The sequence below is a fragment of the Gymnoscopelus braueri genome (genome assembly GCF_963280865.1).
Source record: "Gymnoscopelus braueri genome assembly, chromosome: 8".
Classification (NCBI taxonomy): domain Eukaryota; kingdom Metazoa; phylum Chordata; class Actinopteri; order Myctophiformes; family Myctophidae; genus Gymnoscopelus; species Gymnoscopelus braueri.
In genome coordinates this window covers 52,345,894-52,363,661 of record NC_137609.1, presented here as the reverse complement: position 1 = coordinate 52,363,661, position 17,768 = coordinate 52,345,894, and the positions used below count along the sequence as shown (strand labels likewise).

The 17,768-nt window shown below is 44.1% G+C and overlaps 1 pseudogene across 1 annotated transcript in view; it reads right to left on the bottom strand.

The window, feature by feature from the left end:
• Nucleotides 1-6,144: 6,144 nt before the first annotated feature.
• LOC308090070 (threonine synthase-like 2) overlaps nucleotides 6,145-17,768 on the bottom strand; it is a 21,241-nt pseudogene continuing 9,617 nt past the window's right edge. Inside the window, exons 2-6 of the transcript XR_013935099.1 lie at nucleotides 13,106-13,348; nucleotides 12,141-12,289; nucleotides 10,176-10,302; nucleotides 8,984-9,138; nucleotides 6,145-6,619 (exon numbers count right to left, since the gene is read on the bottom strand). The product of XR_013935099.1 is annotated as a threonine synthase-like 2 (transcript). The remainder of the gene's footprint in view (nucleotides 6,620-8,983; nucleotides 9,139-10,175; nucleotides 10,303-12,140; nucleotides 12,290-13,105; nucleotides 13,349-17,768) is intronic.

The following is a 17,768-nucleotide window of genomic DNA, read 5'->3' as shown; positions in this document are numbered from 1 at the left end:
CACATAGTGCCTTTTTATTTACTTTTAACAGATTTCCACCCTACAATCCTATACCAAACTCATGGATCCTAGCCCGGTGACTTATTCTCTTGTATCACACATGCGATCTCAGTGATCAGTATTGTTGATTCTTTTATTTCTACTATTTTTCGGACTGTATGCTATGCTGCTTGTTAGCTGGCTGTGGCTTGTCCTCAGCCTAGAAGCCAGCCTAGTGGCAAGTTAGCTGTGGCTCGTTTTCAGCCTAGACGCTAACTTTTATTTGCCAGCTGTGACTAACTACCCACCACCCAGCCTTGTTCCTCTCCGATTCCATTGTTTTTTTAATTTTAATTATACGGAAACTCCCACGTCAACCTGGATCGATGCACATAGCTTGCCGCTACCAGCCCGCAGCTAATCTGACAGCTAGCGGCCGCTAGCGGGAGCTGGCCTGACAGCCGGTTTGACAGCTGTCATCCATCGAGGACCTCCACAGGATCGTCGAAAAATCGAACCCCGTGTGATCTGACTTGAGACTACTCAACGCAACGCGCGTAAGTGTACCTCCGTACCACTGCTCAGCTGCTAATCCACACTATTTCTCTTTCCGCACCTATTTTGCTACTGTTCTACTTTACTGGCCACAGCTGTTTCTCTACCCCCAGCCACCACCTTCATCATCATCATCATCATCATGACACCATCACCTACCTCATCTCCTAGCTGCGACAGCTGTCACCTTCTCTCACAAGAGGTGTCCGAGCTGAGGTCGAGAGTGTCCCGGCTTCACCAGATCCGGGACCATGAGGTCCACTTCGACTCCATCTGCCCGGATAACGTCTCCCTTGCTACGGGGACGGCCACTGACCTCGATGTCTCCATTGGCCCAGCTGTCGTCGCATCCTCTGCCCGAGATCTGGACAAAACTGTCCCCTGGCTTGATGCCTCCGCCTACTGGGCCAGCAAGAAAGAGGCTAAACCCAGACGCCCACCCCCGGCCAGCTTGACTCCGGTCCCTTGGACAACGGTGGCACGGAGCAAACATGGGGGTCCCTCACGCTCATCTCCACCCCATGCTCCTCCACCCACCACCACCAGCAATGCATTCTCCCCTCTGGCCAATGTTGAATTCCCTCCACTCTCTGTCCATGTCCATGACTCTCTCCCTCCTGCGGGGTCGTCTCCCGACGCCTCGGTGCCCCACCCGGTCAAGCCAGGGCTGTCCGCCCCTGGCCAGCAAAACGACCGCCACCTAATGTTAAAAGCGGCTGTCCGACGCCAGTCCGGGGCTCTCACTCCGCCCCAAACCCAATTACGGATGGGTGCCTCCACAGTGTGTACTACTCCACAGCTGTCCTCCTCGTCACAGCAGCCCCAGCCGCCTGTCTCTCCTGGCATCCACTGTCTCCAAACCACCCCAATTACTCCAGCCACCATCCCCCCACTTATACCCCCCTCATTACTGATCGTCGGTGACTCTATAATCAAACATATCCATTTTCCTAACGCTATAACGCGTTGTTTCCCCGGAGCGACTGTCCCGATCCTCTTAGATAAGCTCCCAGGTGTCCTCAATGAGCTCCCATCGTCCGTCACAAGGGTCCTGGTTCACATTGGGACTAATGATACAGCCCTTCATACCTCCGAGGTGTTAAAATCCAATTTTTTGCAACTCATCGATCTCTTAGGCAGTACTGGAATGACACTTTTCTTCTCCGGTCCTCTCCCAACTCTCACTCGCGGTGACGAGCGTTTCAGTCGTATCGCTAGCCTGAATACCTGGCTCTTACGGCTCTGTCGGGCCCACGATCTTAATTTCATAGACAATTTTAACCTGTTTTGGGACCGCTCCTCTTTTTACAGCCACGATGGACTCCACCCAAATAGACTAGGAAGCAAAATGCTAGGGGCTAACCTAGCCCGTGGTGTTAGTCACCACACTGCACTGACCACTACTGACCTGTCCGACACATATTGACTCCCCCCCGGTCCCAGTGCCCAATGCACTAGTTCCACCCCGTCTCCCAGTCCCTCTCTCATTGGGATCGGACCACAACATGCTCCTACTGTTTTTATTGCTTTTAATGTCTTAAATGTTATTAACTCTGGCTCAGCTATACACCCATATCATATCCCTGTTTTAATTAGCCACAGGCAATCCAAGCTGCAGTCAGCATCTAGCCTGCACTATAGGCGTAGCATTGTACATGCCCACCTCCGCCCACTGAGGCCAGCTAGGCTTTCAGAACCTAGCACTGACACTCATTTTCTCATTGCACTTTTAAATGTAAGATCACTCACTGATAAAACCTCCTGGCTGAAAGACCTCATCACCTCTCGTGACCTAGATTTTTTACTCCTAACAGAAACCTGGACTCATCCTGGTGATTACACTCCCTTCTCTGAACTTCTCCCCCCCAACTGCTCTTTCCTTAGCTCTCCCCGGGCCACCGGCACTGGTGGAGGTTTAGCTTCTGTTTTTAAAACAACCCTCCCATGTCGTCTAACACAACAAGAGGTCCACTACACTAGCTTTGAACTACAGCTATTCGAGGTGAACCTATTACCCCCCGTACTCTGTGCTTTGATATATCGCCCCCCAAAGTATCACAAGGATTTCATTAATGATTTTGGTGACCTCCTATCTACCATCATGATCAAATATGATCACATCCTGATCTGTGGTGATCTGAATGTCCATGTCTGCTGCGAGTCCCGCCCCCTCGTCAAGGACTTCTTAAATCTCCTGGATTCTTTTAATCTCACTCTGTCCGTAACTGGCCCAACCCATGAAAAGGGACACACATTGGACCTTCTGATAACATCTGGCCTAACTATTTCTGTCCTTGATGTGTTTCACGTGCCCTGTATATCCGACCACTCTACCATTGTTTTCTCTATCTCAACACCCTGCTTAGTAGTAAACCGTGCCCCCCCCACACGTCACACCCGAGCCATAAACCCATCAACTGCATCACAGTTTTCCCTGGTGTTCAGTGACTCTATGGCCAATGAGCCAGCGCTGAGCACAACATGTGTGATAAGTGCAGACTCACTTCTGACCATGTTTAACACAACATGCACCAACATCCTTAATTCCGTCGCTCCTCTCAGGCTCAAACGTACCAAGACACAAAATGAGCCATGGCTTAATGACTCGACCCGCGCCCTCCGATGCACATGTAGGCGTGCTGAAAGAAAATGGTGTAAAGACAAACTACACGTCTCCCTAGACATCCTACGTACGTCCCTCTCTGATTACCAGAGGGCAGTGAAATCTGCCAAAACCGATTTCATTTCCAATTTAGTCACCATGAACAGCAATAAACCCCAGGTCCTTTTTAATATTTTTAACTCCCTCACAAACCCCCGTGCCGCCTCCTCTGTTGTCCCATCACTGCTGCTTTGTGAACAATTTCAAAGATTTTTTACTGATCGTATCGCTGACCTTCGCTCAGTGCATTCTTCCACTGCCCTAGACCCTCCCATTCCCCCGTGCCATGTCACTGCCACCCTCACACATTTTGAGCCAGTGTCTCTATCCACACTCACTGATGTTGTCATGCACCTAAGGCCTACAAATTGCTTGACTGACTGCATTCCATCTCGGCTTTTTAAGGAAGTCTTTGACACTGTTGGCCCAAGTGTGCTACTCATAATAAATTCCTCTCTCCTCACTGGTTGCGTCCCTGCTGCCCTGAAACATGCTGTTGTTCACCCAATCCTAAAAAAGAAAAACCTTGATACTTCTACCTTCTCTAATTTCAGGCCTCTAACCTTCCATTTCTCTCCAAAGTTTTGGAGAAAGTCATTTACACCCAGCTACAGTCATTCCTAATCACAAACGGCCTTCATGAAAAGTTTCAGTCTGGCTTTAAACCTGGCCACAGCACTGAATCTGCTCTCTTGAGAGTTTTTAACGATTTGCTTTTAACTGCTGATTCTGGAAGCTCCTCAGTCCTGGTCCTCCTGGACCTTTCATCTGCCTTCGACACTGTAGATTATGCCATTTTATTATCACGACTAGAACATCACGTAGGTATATCTGGCACTGCCCTGGCCTGGTTTAAGTCTTACCTTGCGGACAGAAGTTTCTCTGTCCAACTAGGTGACTTTTCATCTCCTCTGGCCCCCCTCACGTCTGGAGTCCCCCAAGGCTCTATCCTTGGCCCCATTCTGTTTCTTTTATACATGCTGCCATTAGGGTCAATTTTCACCAAACACAACATTCCTTTCCATTGTTACGCTGACGATGTCCAAATATACCTACCCCTCACTACCAATGCCCAAAACTCACTTAAACGCCTACAGGACTGCATGGACGATATTAAATTATGGATGGACACAGATTTTTTAAACCTCAACGAAAATAAAACAGAAGTCATATTCTTTGGCCATAACACTGCTCCATCCACCAACAACATCCTGGGCTCCCTCAGCACAAACATCCGTTCCTCCGTCAAAAACCTCGGTGTCACCTTTGACAGTACCTTCACCTTTAATAAACATATTAGCTCCGTTGTTAAAAGCAGTTTTTTCCAATTACGCCTGTTAGCGAAAGTCAAACCATATCTTACACCCAAACAACTGGAGATGGCAATCCATGCTTTCATATCTTCTAGACTAGACTATTGCAACTCCCTACTCTCCGGTATCGATCAGTCCTCACTCAGGCGCCTGCAGCTGGTGCAAAATGCGGCTGCTCGCCTCCTCACTGGTTCAAAAAAGCGAGAGCACATAACCCCAGTTTTAGCAGCCCTCCACTGGCTCCCTGTCAATTTTAGAATAGATTTTAAGCTTCTTTTATTCACCTACAAATCTCTGCACGGCCTAGCCCCCTTATACCTGTCTGAACTTTTGGAGCCCTATATGCCCGAGAGAGCGCTGAGGTCAGCCAACCAGTTGCTCTTAGAGGTTCCCATAACCGGGCTGAGGAGTAGAGGTGACCGCGCCTTTGCTGCTGCTGCTCCCAGGCTCTGGAACAGCTTGCCCTTCTATATTAGAAGTGCCAATTCTATAGCTTTTAAATCCCTTCTTAAAACACACTTTTATTCTTTAGCTTTTAATCACATTTAAGTTCATGTCTTGATCTCATGTTGTATGTGATGTGTGACTTTGTCGTTGTCTCACTCACATACTTTCCTGTTTGATGTCTTTTGTCCCACCATGTACAGCACTTTGGTTCAGTTTCGATTGTTGTAAATGTGCTTTATAAATAAAGTTTGATTTGATTTGATTTGATGATGGAGGAATGATTCACATGTTACATGACTGTTACATTACATGTACCTTTTTAAATCTAATCTGTAAGAGTTTATTGTATTTTAACTAAATGTATTTTACTGAGGATCCAGTAGGTCAGTCAAAGCAGGTGGTGTGCAGTGGATTAAAAAAAATGTCAACATCACCAAATCTGACTTCAAGGTTGTTGTTTTTTTGTTATCAGCCTGCACAGACAAACCACATCTCCTCCTACGCATGACGTCAAGACCACTTTTTTCACCTGACAGTGAGCAGTTTCACAGAGAGGAACTCTTTAAAGATGTTAATCTCCGTGGTGGAAAGTAACTAAGTGTACTCAAGTACTCAAGTACTGTACTTGAGGTACTTTTATTTTTCAATACTTTATACTTCTACTCCACTAACATCTCAGAAGCAAATATTGTACGTTCAACACCACTACAATTATTTGGAAAACTTTAGTTACAAGTTACTCTGCAGATTTCAACACAAAACATACAATTGAACCCAGAAAAAATTGCTTTTCGATTATTCAATTAATTGAAAAAGTATTTGATGGAATAATCGATAGAATGCCATGCCTGGCCCCGTATAGGTAATTCCTTGGCCTACTGGCAGTGTACACAAGACATTCAGTGCTGATCAGTCCAAAGGTACAGCTTACTAAAAGCATTGCCACATTCTACCTGAGGGAAGCTGAGCAAGATAACAGGTCATGGAGTCATCAATATCAGTTGGGTTCATCATACTGATGAAATGTGATTTATTAATTTGTACATTCATCTGATTTGACTTGTCTTCATTGTACAGCACATTAGTCAACATGTGTCAAAAAATAAAGTGACACACACACACAAGGAAAATGGCTTCTATTTCAGCATGCTAACTTTCCAGGAAGAGAAAGGGTTTCTATTAGCTTAGAATCCCCATCAACGATGATGTCATTGGTAGGCAGGTTTCTGAACTATCCACAGCCCACCAATGAGACACAGAGTGAGTAGACAGAAATTGTGCCATTTTATAATGAGTATTAGAGAGGATCAAATATATGAAGATAAGGTTGAAAAATGGATGAAGGGTCCATTTGGACAACTGGTGGTCCACAGACCCAATGTTGAGAAACAGTGATAGAATCGACCATTCTGAATTTAAACGACTTATTGTCAATAACATGAATCAAGTGTTTGTGGTAAGTCTGGGTTGTCTAGATGTGTATATAGACTGGATGCATTCTCTCAGGCGGTACTCCCAGTCAGTCTTCCAGTCCAGACTCCTCTCCAGGTTCTGGCAGCGGGTGGCCATCTGGTCCAACGCCTTCACCGACTCCGGAGGGTCAAAGGTCAACCTCTCCACTGCCGTCTGGAACTTGGCGGGAGAGGCTGTAGCTACGTAGCACCTGGAAGAAAACATGCTTAACTAATTATAACTAATTACAGACTAGGGGTGCAGCAGTTAATCAAACTGATTGTAATGTAATGGATTATAAGATATAATCGATTTGAATACAATAACTGATTTGGGGAAAAGGTTAAAGTGGCCACTTTCAACCTGGCATCAATATTTATCTCCGCCAGGCCGGAATGGTCATGCTGTCTGTGTGTCTGTGATCAGCAAATCTGAAGCACCGCTGAACAAATCAGCATCAAACTTTGCACACACACTCTCAGTAGGCCATGGAAGAACCTCTTGGGCTATAACTCTTATTCCATGCCCACTGTGGGCGTGGCCAGGTAGGGGAGTAGGGGAGGTGGGGAGCCAATGAGTCAATCAATGAGTTTCCCGTTTACCAGTGTTGCCATGTCTGCTTACATTAAGCAATTTGGGGCTTTTTTTAAGTGTAGTTGCTTAATTGGGCTTGCTTTCTAATGTTTTTTAAACCAGTGGCTCCCCCATTTTTTCATGTCAAAGACCGCCAGATTAATATGTATTTGTCCCATAGACTGTATAAAAAGAATGGAATAAGCCACACCTCTGGTTTCTACAGACCGAAAATGAAGCCGATTGTTCAGGAATTTGAAATCCGCCATCTTTAATATATGCCAAAGAGCACGTCGGGAACAGGAACCGGAAAACAATCCCCAAAGAATGCTATTGGTTGGGTAGCTTGTCAATCAAGAGCGGGGGCGGGGAATGAATGCTATTGGTTGTGTAGCTTATCAATCAAATCATCCCGCCCCTCCTAGAGCATAGCCTACTTTATCGTCAATTTAAAAATAAATGAAACTATAATTTAGCAAAACGCATATCATGATGATTGAAAGGAGACTTTAAACTAGTGACTGGAAGCATATAGTATTTATGACAATGTTTATTAAGGTAAGAAAATTAAGTCTAAAGTTAAGTCAAAAACCCATCCGCTTACATTGAGAGAATATTCTTTCTGACACCTGCAGGGGTAAAACAGTGAAACTACAGGCCATTCATATGAACTGTCTCTTCCGTATTGGAGACAATGTAAAAATCTCAAGCTGGTCCCTTGATTTGTCAGAGTTGCAGACAGCCATCTGAGAATATGTGGTGGCAGGGACCCCCATACGAGATGCGTGTTGTTAAAATGTGTCAAAAAATATTCTACAAGCTCACAACGTGTCGTGATGTGACACACTGTGAGCTTGTTGATCTGATATTGTCTAATAGTCAATGTAAAGTGAGCCTAGTTGCTTCTTTTAGGCTTGTTTTCATAGACCTGGCCGCTTTTTCTTTTGCAAAATCGGGCAACACACTGATTACCTGCATTACACCTGCTGTAGCCTATACTAGGGAGGAAGTGAACAGATATTGAACTAGAAAAAGGGTGCCATTTCTTCTTAGGTCGTTCACGGCAACCGGACACTGCATTCATGATTTGAGGCATTTTGTTCCAAAAATGTGTTTAGCAAAATTAGACCTGCTGGTGGCGCTATAACAGGCCAATTTGAAAAAGGGTGGCATTTCTTCCTTGGCCTAGTGGGAATGTGTTTGTGAAATTTCAAGGAAATCGCAAGCTGCGTTCATGATTTGAGGCATTTTGTTCAAAACGGACCAATCCTGCAAATGTTGGAAGCAAACCTTAGCCAATGAGGATGGAATATGGGAAATCGGACAGATCCGTGTTGATCACATGACTATAGAGATACTGTGTACCGATTTGCATGACGTTTGGATAAAATCTGTAGGAGTAATGTAAAAAAAAATGGGTTTTGCACAAATCGGCCTCCAGGTGGCGCTATAACAGACCTATGTGAAAAATTTGAGGCAGAGGTTGAATTGGCATCCAGGGAGTGTGTGTGTGCACAGTTTCGCAGCGACCGGGCGAACGGTGCCGGAGATTAGCTGGTAACACACAGACAGGACACACACACGGACACACACACACACACACACACACACACACACACACACACACACACACACACAAGGACACACGGACACACGGACACACGGACACACTACTACACACACACACACACACACACACACACACACACACACACACACACACAGACACACGGACGGACGGACGGACGGTGGGTAAAACATACTCTCTCATGCCTTTCGGCCTGGAGGAGACAATGAAGCAGCACACAGAGAAAAACTCAATGTAAGAGGCAATGGTGACGCAGTGGAGGAAGCCAGGAATAAGGTGAATAGGCTATAATAGGCACCACCAGATTAGGAACAAATGCTCTGGTGAGTCATGCACAATGACCGTCAGACAGGGTTTGGGTACTCCATACTTTGTGCCTGTTGCTGCATTAAAAACAATGTGATGACCTTTCACCTGTGAATTGCAGGGTCGTGGGGACAGTGGTAGTGATGCCACACTGCCACCGCTGTGTGGGGACACAACAAGTAGCCGTTCTCCTCCCAGCATCTCCTCATGGAGCTCACAATGCCTTCATCTGTCACCGTTTGTGTCCACATGGCCTGGGATAACTGATGAGAGAGAGAGCACAACCACAGACCCATTAGACCACTGTTTCCCAAACAGTGGTTCGGGACCCATGTTTGGGCCGTGGACTCATTGTTATGGGTAAATTACCCCTTTGCTGTGTCTTCCATTTAAACAATATAGCCTATGAATATATTTAAAAAGATGTAAAAAAGCTAACAATAATAATTAAAAAAAATTAAATCACAACTTTTCATGAATTAAATGAATATTTCAAAAGTACATCATAAATAAATAAAAATAATCAATTAATTTCCATTAATTAATAAACAAAAAACTAATGTTTAAGAATGAGTGAAAATAGCACCTTGTAGATCTGCTATTTTCACTGGTTTGGGTCCCGGGCAAACGTCTAATTTCTATTTAGGGTCTTGAGCTAAAAGGTTTGAGAACACTAGAGAGAAGGAGAAGGCCATTGTCCTTACCCAAGGTTATCTGACCGGATGTGCCAAGAACCATATAACTATAATTATAAATATGTTGTTTTACTTTTAATATTACTATTTTAAAATATGTTGTTTTACTTTTAATATTACTATTTTAAAATATGTTGTTTTACTTTTAATATTACTATTTTAAAATATGTTGTTTTACTTTTAATATTACTATTTTAAAATATGTTGTTTTAAAAACCGTTCTAACTGAAGGGCATGGCAGAGTCCACACCACAACTACTGTATAACAACAATGATAGTGGTGAACAACATTGTTTGGATCACTGGGATGCAGTCTGCCTCATCCTCAGAATCAGTGATAGTTTTGTTATTATTAGTTGAGGAGATGATTATGTGTAGCTAACGCTAGCTGATAGGCTAGGTGTCAATAGAATAAAATAAAAAATGTGTATTGTCATCAATACAAGACAACAGCAATAAAAATGCCAATTATAGGCAGCTTCAGGCAGGGTGTTTCTGTAGTGTAATTAACCTGTTTTTGCAGAGCTTCAGGCAGGGTGTTTCTGTAGTGTAATGAACATGTTTATGCAGAGCTTCAGGCAGGGTGTTTCTGTAGTGTAATGAACCTGTTTGTGTAGGGCTTCAGGCAGGGTGTTTCTGTGAGAACGTTGAAAGTCTTCCATCGAGTCCTTCACTAAAGGCTCCATCTCTCCCTGATAGCAGCCAGAACACACGCTCCATGTTATATGGATCCTATGGAAACATATGGAGACATATAGAAAACATATACATGATGTATGGATCCTATGGAAACATATGGAGACATATAGAAAACATATACATGATGTATGGATCCTATGGAAACATATGGAGACATATAGAAAACATATACATGATGTATGGATCCTATGGAAACATATGGAGACATATAGAAAACATATACATGATGTATGGATCCTATGGAAACATATGGAGACATATAGAAAACATATACATGATGAATGGATCCTATGGAAACATATGGAGACATATAGAAAACATATACATGATGTATGGATCCTATGGAAACATATGGAGACATATAGAAAACATATACATGATGTATGGATCCTATGGAAACATATGGAGACATATAGAAAACATATACATGATGTATGGATCCTATGGAAACATAATACACAAGGCCTGATCATCCATAGGCCGTAGGGGGCGAGTGCCCTGGGGCATCAGCCACTGAGGGCACCACATGATAATAAAACATATATATATTCAAATGCCTCTAGTGATCTAACGGTAAGGCTGAAATGGCAGTGGATGTGTTGGATGCAACTCAAAGTGAACTTTACTCAGGTATCCGTCCTTCCCAGCCCGTGTTCTTAAAGAAAAACGGGCGACAATTAAGCAATATTACCGAGAGGGTGTGCTTTACCGTCATTATTGGCACGCCTGTGATGCGGTCAGCAACGACGCGAAGCCGAGTTCCGCCAGCATCACAGAAGTGCCAATAATGTAAGGTAAAGCACACCCTCGAGTGTAATATTGCGATTATACAAAAGTTACCAACAAAACACATCCAAATGTATTCATATTGTGGAGCAAATGTTTCGCTATTATCCGTTTCCCTGTAAAGAGAAGAGTTTTTCACTGAGTCATTAAATAGTCCCTGTAGCAGCACTATGAACCTGAGGCACTGTCTCATCAACACAGCCGAGCTATCAATGCTTGCGCAGTGGAATGAATTCCAGTAGGCTATATGCTCCGTCGTACGACCGTGTCACGTGGCCAAAATAACTGATCTACAAGCTGACAACGCGTCGCGATGGCGACGTGTTGTGAACTTGTAGATCGGCTATTTTCGCCGTGCGATACCTTCGTACGATAAAGTATAACATACACTGGACTGTTAACGAAATGGGAGTAATTTTTCCAAATAAGTCAAAATTAACAACATAGTCCATTTTGCATAGCTGTTTGTTCTCCGGTGGCGGCGGTGGGTCAGGCTACTGTCTGTTTGTTTTCCTACCGTGGGACAGCGTGACTTCACAGCACAGCTGTACCATATATGGTCTAATCAGGTGCGGACTGCAGTGCGGAGTGATTTATTAATGTGATTAGGCCCGTGCTATGATGCTGGTTTGAAGCACGGCTAGAAAGCTATTTCAGCCAATCAGATTGCTTGGTCAGAACTACCTTTTGTATAATGGCCAACAATGAAAGTGTCCCGTTTTGACGGAAGCATTTGAAAATAGTAGGAGGCAACTCGTGAGACTAGAGTGACAGTGACAGTACCTGGATGTCTATAGTGGAGGCCAGTGTCTGTGTGACAGTGTGTGTGTGTGACAGTATGTGTGATATTGTGTGTGTGTGTGTGTGTGTGTGTGTGTGTGTGTGTGTGTGTGTGTGTGTGTGTGTGTGTGTGTGTGTGTGTGTGTGTGTGTGTGTGTGTGTGTGTGTGTGTGTGTGTGTGTGCGTGCGTGCGTGCGTGCGTGCGTGCGTGCGTGCGTGCGTGAGAGAGACAGTGACAGTATATAGTGGGGGCCAGTGACTGTGTGTGTGCGTCTGTCTGTATGTGTGTGTGACAGTGACAGTACCTGGATGTCTATAGCGGGGGCCAGTGTCTGTGTGTCAGTGTCGGTCATGGAGAAGTCCCCGCTTTGCACCGTCCTATGGACGATGTCGTTGGCGTTCACCATGGCAACCAGACGCAACGGCACGCCCATCTGCTTCACAATGCAGCCGGCTGATAGGAGACAGAACACATGACTCAACACTATTTTACAAACAAGTCATGCAAATAAATGATGATATATGGACCTACCAATGTGTTAACACTTTCACACCTAACAGTATGTTTAACCTCATGTACATACTGTATCTGTTGGCATTATGCTATGTGCATATATATGTAGATATCTCGATTTTAGTTTTTTTATGTACTCTCTGATTTAATGTTGGATTTCTTACTCCCCCCCCCCCCCCCCCCCCTCCTTTTTCTTCAAAAACATGGAGCTTATGCAAAAACACATTTCACCCACTTCTTTACACGTGTAAACCTGTGATGTGACAAGAAAGTTCTTGATTCCTGATTCTTGATTCTTTCTTGATTCAATATCTCATTCTTTTTCTATGATTCTGTTTTCATATGAAATGAAGAAAAAGAGCAACATGTGTATTTTGTAACATATCCAATAAGTTTTAAAAAAATCACACCCAGTGTGAAGTGGGCGGTGTGGTCACAGTGGTCTTCACAGTGATGGAAGTTCACTTAAAGAAAAGTAATATTGCGGACCAACCATTGTACACCCCTAACTTAAAAAAAAACATAAATGTGGACTGTGATTGGCCAATCACGGTGCAGGGTTAGGGGGGTACACTGGTGGCCAATCACAGCGCAGGGTTGGGGGGGTGCAAAATCCAAACCTCACATATAGGGGCGGTTTCACAGCCCAAAAATGATAATTTGTATTAATTTAACCCTGAAAGTGTAAAAAGAAATGGACTCATAATTGATTCTAACGATAGTACAATCCCATTAGATGTGATGAATGGATCTCACCTGCGATGTTCCCTGCTCCTCCGGTGGGCACCACCACCTCCAGAGGAGGCAGTGGGTTGTGGTGGTGGGCCTGCTGCTCCATGGTGCTGAGGTGCAGGTAGGCGTAGATGAAGTGAGCCAGTTGGATCATCACTCTGGACCAGTTGACAGAGTTCAGACTCATCAGGCCATGGCTCTTCACCAGCTCCTGGTCAGCGAACAGCCTCCGTATGGGAACGTCAATGTCGTCTGAGCTGCCGTCCACTGCACACGGAAACATAAAGATGAAGACAATGAGCAAGAGGAAGATTCCATCTAGAGGGAATATCTCATACATTCACCCTAATATGTATTGACCTCGGGCGTGCTGGGACCAAAATTCAGCTCTGGGATTTTCCGAACCGGCCCACCGGCCATTTCTTCTTGGGCCTTTCACGGCAATGGGACCTTGCGTGTGAAATTGCTCGGAAAGTGCAAGCTGCGTTCATGATTTGAGGCATTTTGTTCAAAACAGACCAATCCTGCACATTTTGGAAGCCAACCTTAGCCAATGAAGATGGAATATGGTAAATCGGACAGGCCAGTGTTGATCACATGACTATAGAGATACTGTGTACCGATTTGCATGACATTTGGATAAAATCTGTTGGAGTAAATGGGTTTTGCACAAATCGGCCTCCTGGTGGCGCTATAACAGGCCCATGTGAAAAATTGGCAGAGGTTCTGAATTGGCATCCAGGGAGTGTGTGTGCACAGTTTCGCAGCGACCGGGCCAACGGTGCCTGAGATTAGCTGCTCACAGACAGATGGACGGACGGACGGACACACAGACACACAGACGGACGGACAGGAGGTAGAACATACTCTCTCGCCATGCCTTTCGGCCTGGCGGAGACACAGAATTATAGCCGATCTACAAACTGCGACGCCTTGTGAGCTTGTAGATCGGCTATTTTCGGTGCGCGATACCGTGCGCAACTTAGTATATGCCCTATCAAAACCTAACCTGGCCGTGCGCACACACATGTCCACTCAACGAGGAGAGCACAGAGACACACAGAGACGCGCAGAAAAGTGATCTGTCTGAATTTGCGATCGATAGGTATGTGTGGACAAAAACAAACTATTACTAGTACTGTTATACTGTTCATTTAAAATAGTTTGTCAAGTATGGGCCTCTCTCGCTCTCGCTCTGTAAGTCCAGTGTAATTTGACAATTTGCAAATACAATTTTGATTGATCACAAAATTGCTGACTGGCAGGGCCGTGGAACAACACAAAATCAAACGCTGATTCTGCCAGTCAGTCTTCCTTCTTTCTCTCATCACATGAGTGAAGTCACATGAGTGAATGTAAAAGTCTCCCCAGTGTGTGTGTGTGTGTGTGTGTGTGTGTGTGTGTGTGTGTGTGTGTGTGTGTGTGTGTGTGTGTGTGTGTGTGCGTGTGCGTGTGTGTGCGTGTGTGTGTGTGTGTGTGTGTGTGTGCATGGCTGTATGTGTGTGTGGTGTCAGTGATGTGTGTTTGTCTCTGTGTGTATGTATGTGTATCAATAAACGACAAATCTGCCTTTGCAACAGCATCCAGCAAACATTTTTCTAAACTTCAGATATACTTCTAAATGTCTGACTTCATCACAGCAGCATTTCTTCTATTTTTCTCAACCGTACCTGGATTTTTCAAACACAGTCAAACGGTACTTTAACCTTCCTAAAGCCATAACTGTATTGTGCTTCACAATCGACCATTACAAAACCACTTTTCAGACATATTTCCAGGTTCCCTTTAACTTGTAAATTACTCATTAAATTTCAACAACATTTGTTGTATTTATATCAAAAGCACAAAGATGTTTCCAACATAGCCAACACCGCCTTTAGCTTCAATAACACGCTAGCCTTTACTGTCACGTCAGAAAATGTGTGTGTGTGTGTGTGTGTGTGTGTGTGTGTGTGTGTGTGTGTGTGTGTGTGAACCATCAACACCCTGCCCTTATACAAACGGCCAGCAAAATTATGTATAAACTTCAAGCTAATTTCTACATTACTGACTTAATTTTAGAAACATTTGTTCTATTTTTCTTAACCGTATCTGGATTTCTTAACACAGTCAAATATTATTTTCATGTTCCCAAACCCCTGGCTGTGTTGTGTCTCAAACCGTCCAAACTTCCCTTTCAAACTTCCTTTTCTTACATATGTCCCTGCTTCTATTTAACTTGTAAATTCCTCATTTAATTACAACAATATGTATTCTAAATGTTTACCAACAGTACATGTTTTTTCAGACAAGCCAACATTACTTTTAACATTCATAAAAACATCGCCTCTTCTACTGTCTTCAAACTTCCATTACAAACGGTTTAGCAGAATTATTTAGAGCTTCGGTATAACTCCTAAATTAGTCAATTAATTACAACAACATATATTCTAATGTCTTTCAAAAGTACAGAATTTCCCAAGCAATCCAACCATTATTTTAACGTTCCTATAACAATGTCACATCACAACTGATCCATGCGAACGCTATGCTAAAAACTGAGAAAAGAAAATTCATGAAAATACATTTATTTTAGGGTGACCATAAGTCCTCTTACCTGGACATGTCCTCTTTTGGGTGCTTGTCCGCCTGTCCGCCTGTCCGGGGGGGGTTTATAAATTCCTTCAAATGTCCGGGGTTTTGCGCGTGTATCTGTGTGTCACAGTCACAGACCATAAAGCATAATGTATTTACAATGCACGTTCCAAGGCTCGTTTGTAAAAACAAACTCTGAGGGGCGGACCTCCACTCCACCCCTGAACGTGTATTATTCATAACTCAACTCTGCCCTGCGCTACTTGCTGCTTCTCACTAACTGCTCCAACTGTAAGTGCATCAGAGCAGGAAACCTGTTGGTGGCCCCTTGCTGTCAAGGCACAAGATGAACAGGATGTGAACCGTTTGTGGCTAAGAGAAGGAGACCATACAGCTGAACTAGACTCTAGAGGAGCGTAGGTTGCCGAAAAGGTTGTAATAAAGGCTGATAAAAAGGCTTCAAAACTTACCGTAGTTAAATCTAAGGTCAACAGGTGCAAAGACAACTCAGACCTGAGTTTACACACTGTTGATGGGCCAAAAGACAAATCAGACAAAAACATGCGGCCAACAGACAGATCAGACAGACAGGTCAGACAGACAGGTCAACAGAGAGATCAACAGACAGATCAGACAGACAGGTCAGACAGACAGATCAACAGACAGATCAACAAACATGTGAACAGACAGGTCAACAGACAGGTCAACAGACAGGTCGACAGACAGATCGACAGACAGGTCGACAGACAGATCGACAGACAGGTCATAAAATCATCACACACAGTACAGAATTCCCATTTCAATCTCATCTCTTCTTTCTTTGTTCCTATAAAACTCTGCAGTGAGTTTTTAGTTTGTACCTGGTATGTCCCAGGATGAGGTGACATTAACCACATGAACCCTAGCGTCACTATTCTGGTTAGAACATGTGGTGGAAATAGTAGATCTACAAGCTCACAACTTTCAGCTTGTAGATCTGCAGACACGGAGCTTCCATGGCTACGTGTCTGACCGCTCGCTCCAGGGCCGCAGGAAGGGTAGTGCGAACGGTGCGGCCGCACAGGGCCCCGCACTTGGGGGAGCCCCGCAAAAAGTGAACATAATCACATTTATTAAGAGTTATAAAAATAAATAACCGCAAATAACCACCAAAAACTCGGAAATATCCGCCCAAAACCGCCCTAAAATCAGCGCGCGCGAGGATGGGGGCGCGCACGCGCGCTGCGCACGCGACTTCGCACAGGGCCCCGGATTTCTCCCAGACGGCTCTGGCTCGCTCACACTGGACTCCGGAAAAAGACTGTTTCTGTAAAGCCTCCAACCCAGCGGAAAGGTCGTAAGATTCTGAAGCATGTGAATTATGGCAACATTCCACGATATGCTGTATGTATGTATACATACTTTCTCACGTCCGAAAGGCTTAAGGACATTGTTACAATTTTGCCCTCTTACTTAAGGGACACTACAGACTTGCTAAACTGTCTAAATAATTGTACTGTCAACCCTAACACTCTTCTTGTCACCCTAGATGTAGTATACGTGTATTCCTCATGCCATTGGCCTGTCAGCAAACACAAAAGCACTTCAAACTCGTGCTGACACAGAGATTCCTCCAAACCCCTTTCTCTGTGAGTTGCTTAACTTGGTTTTATCAAAAAAATATTTCATGCATGAAAACAAATTCTACATTCAAACACTTGGCAAAGCCATGGGCACTTCTGTGGCCCCAAGCTATGCCAATATTGTTGTTGGTGACTGGGAAAATCAATTTGTGCTAAATGAGAGAAACCCATTTTTTTCCAATATCAAACTTTGGAAACGATACATTGACGATATAATCTGTTTTTTCGAACCAGAGAATGACAATCTCCCTGAGTTCATTTCTTATGTAAACAATACTACTACCTTTCTCAAGTTTACTGCAGACAGCAGCTTAACCTTTGTCAACTTTCTCGATGTGGTCGTTTCCAAAGACCCTCTTAACCAAATTCAAACTACTATCTATAGAAAACCTATGGAAAGAAATACTCTATTACATTTTGGCTCAAACCATCCCAGTCACCTGAAACACAACATTCCAACAAGACAATTCTTACGTCTCAGACGGAACTGT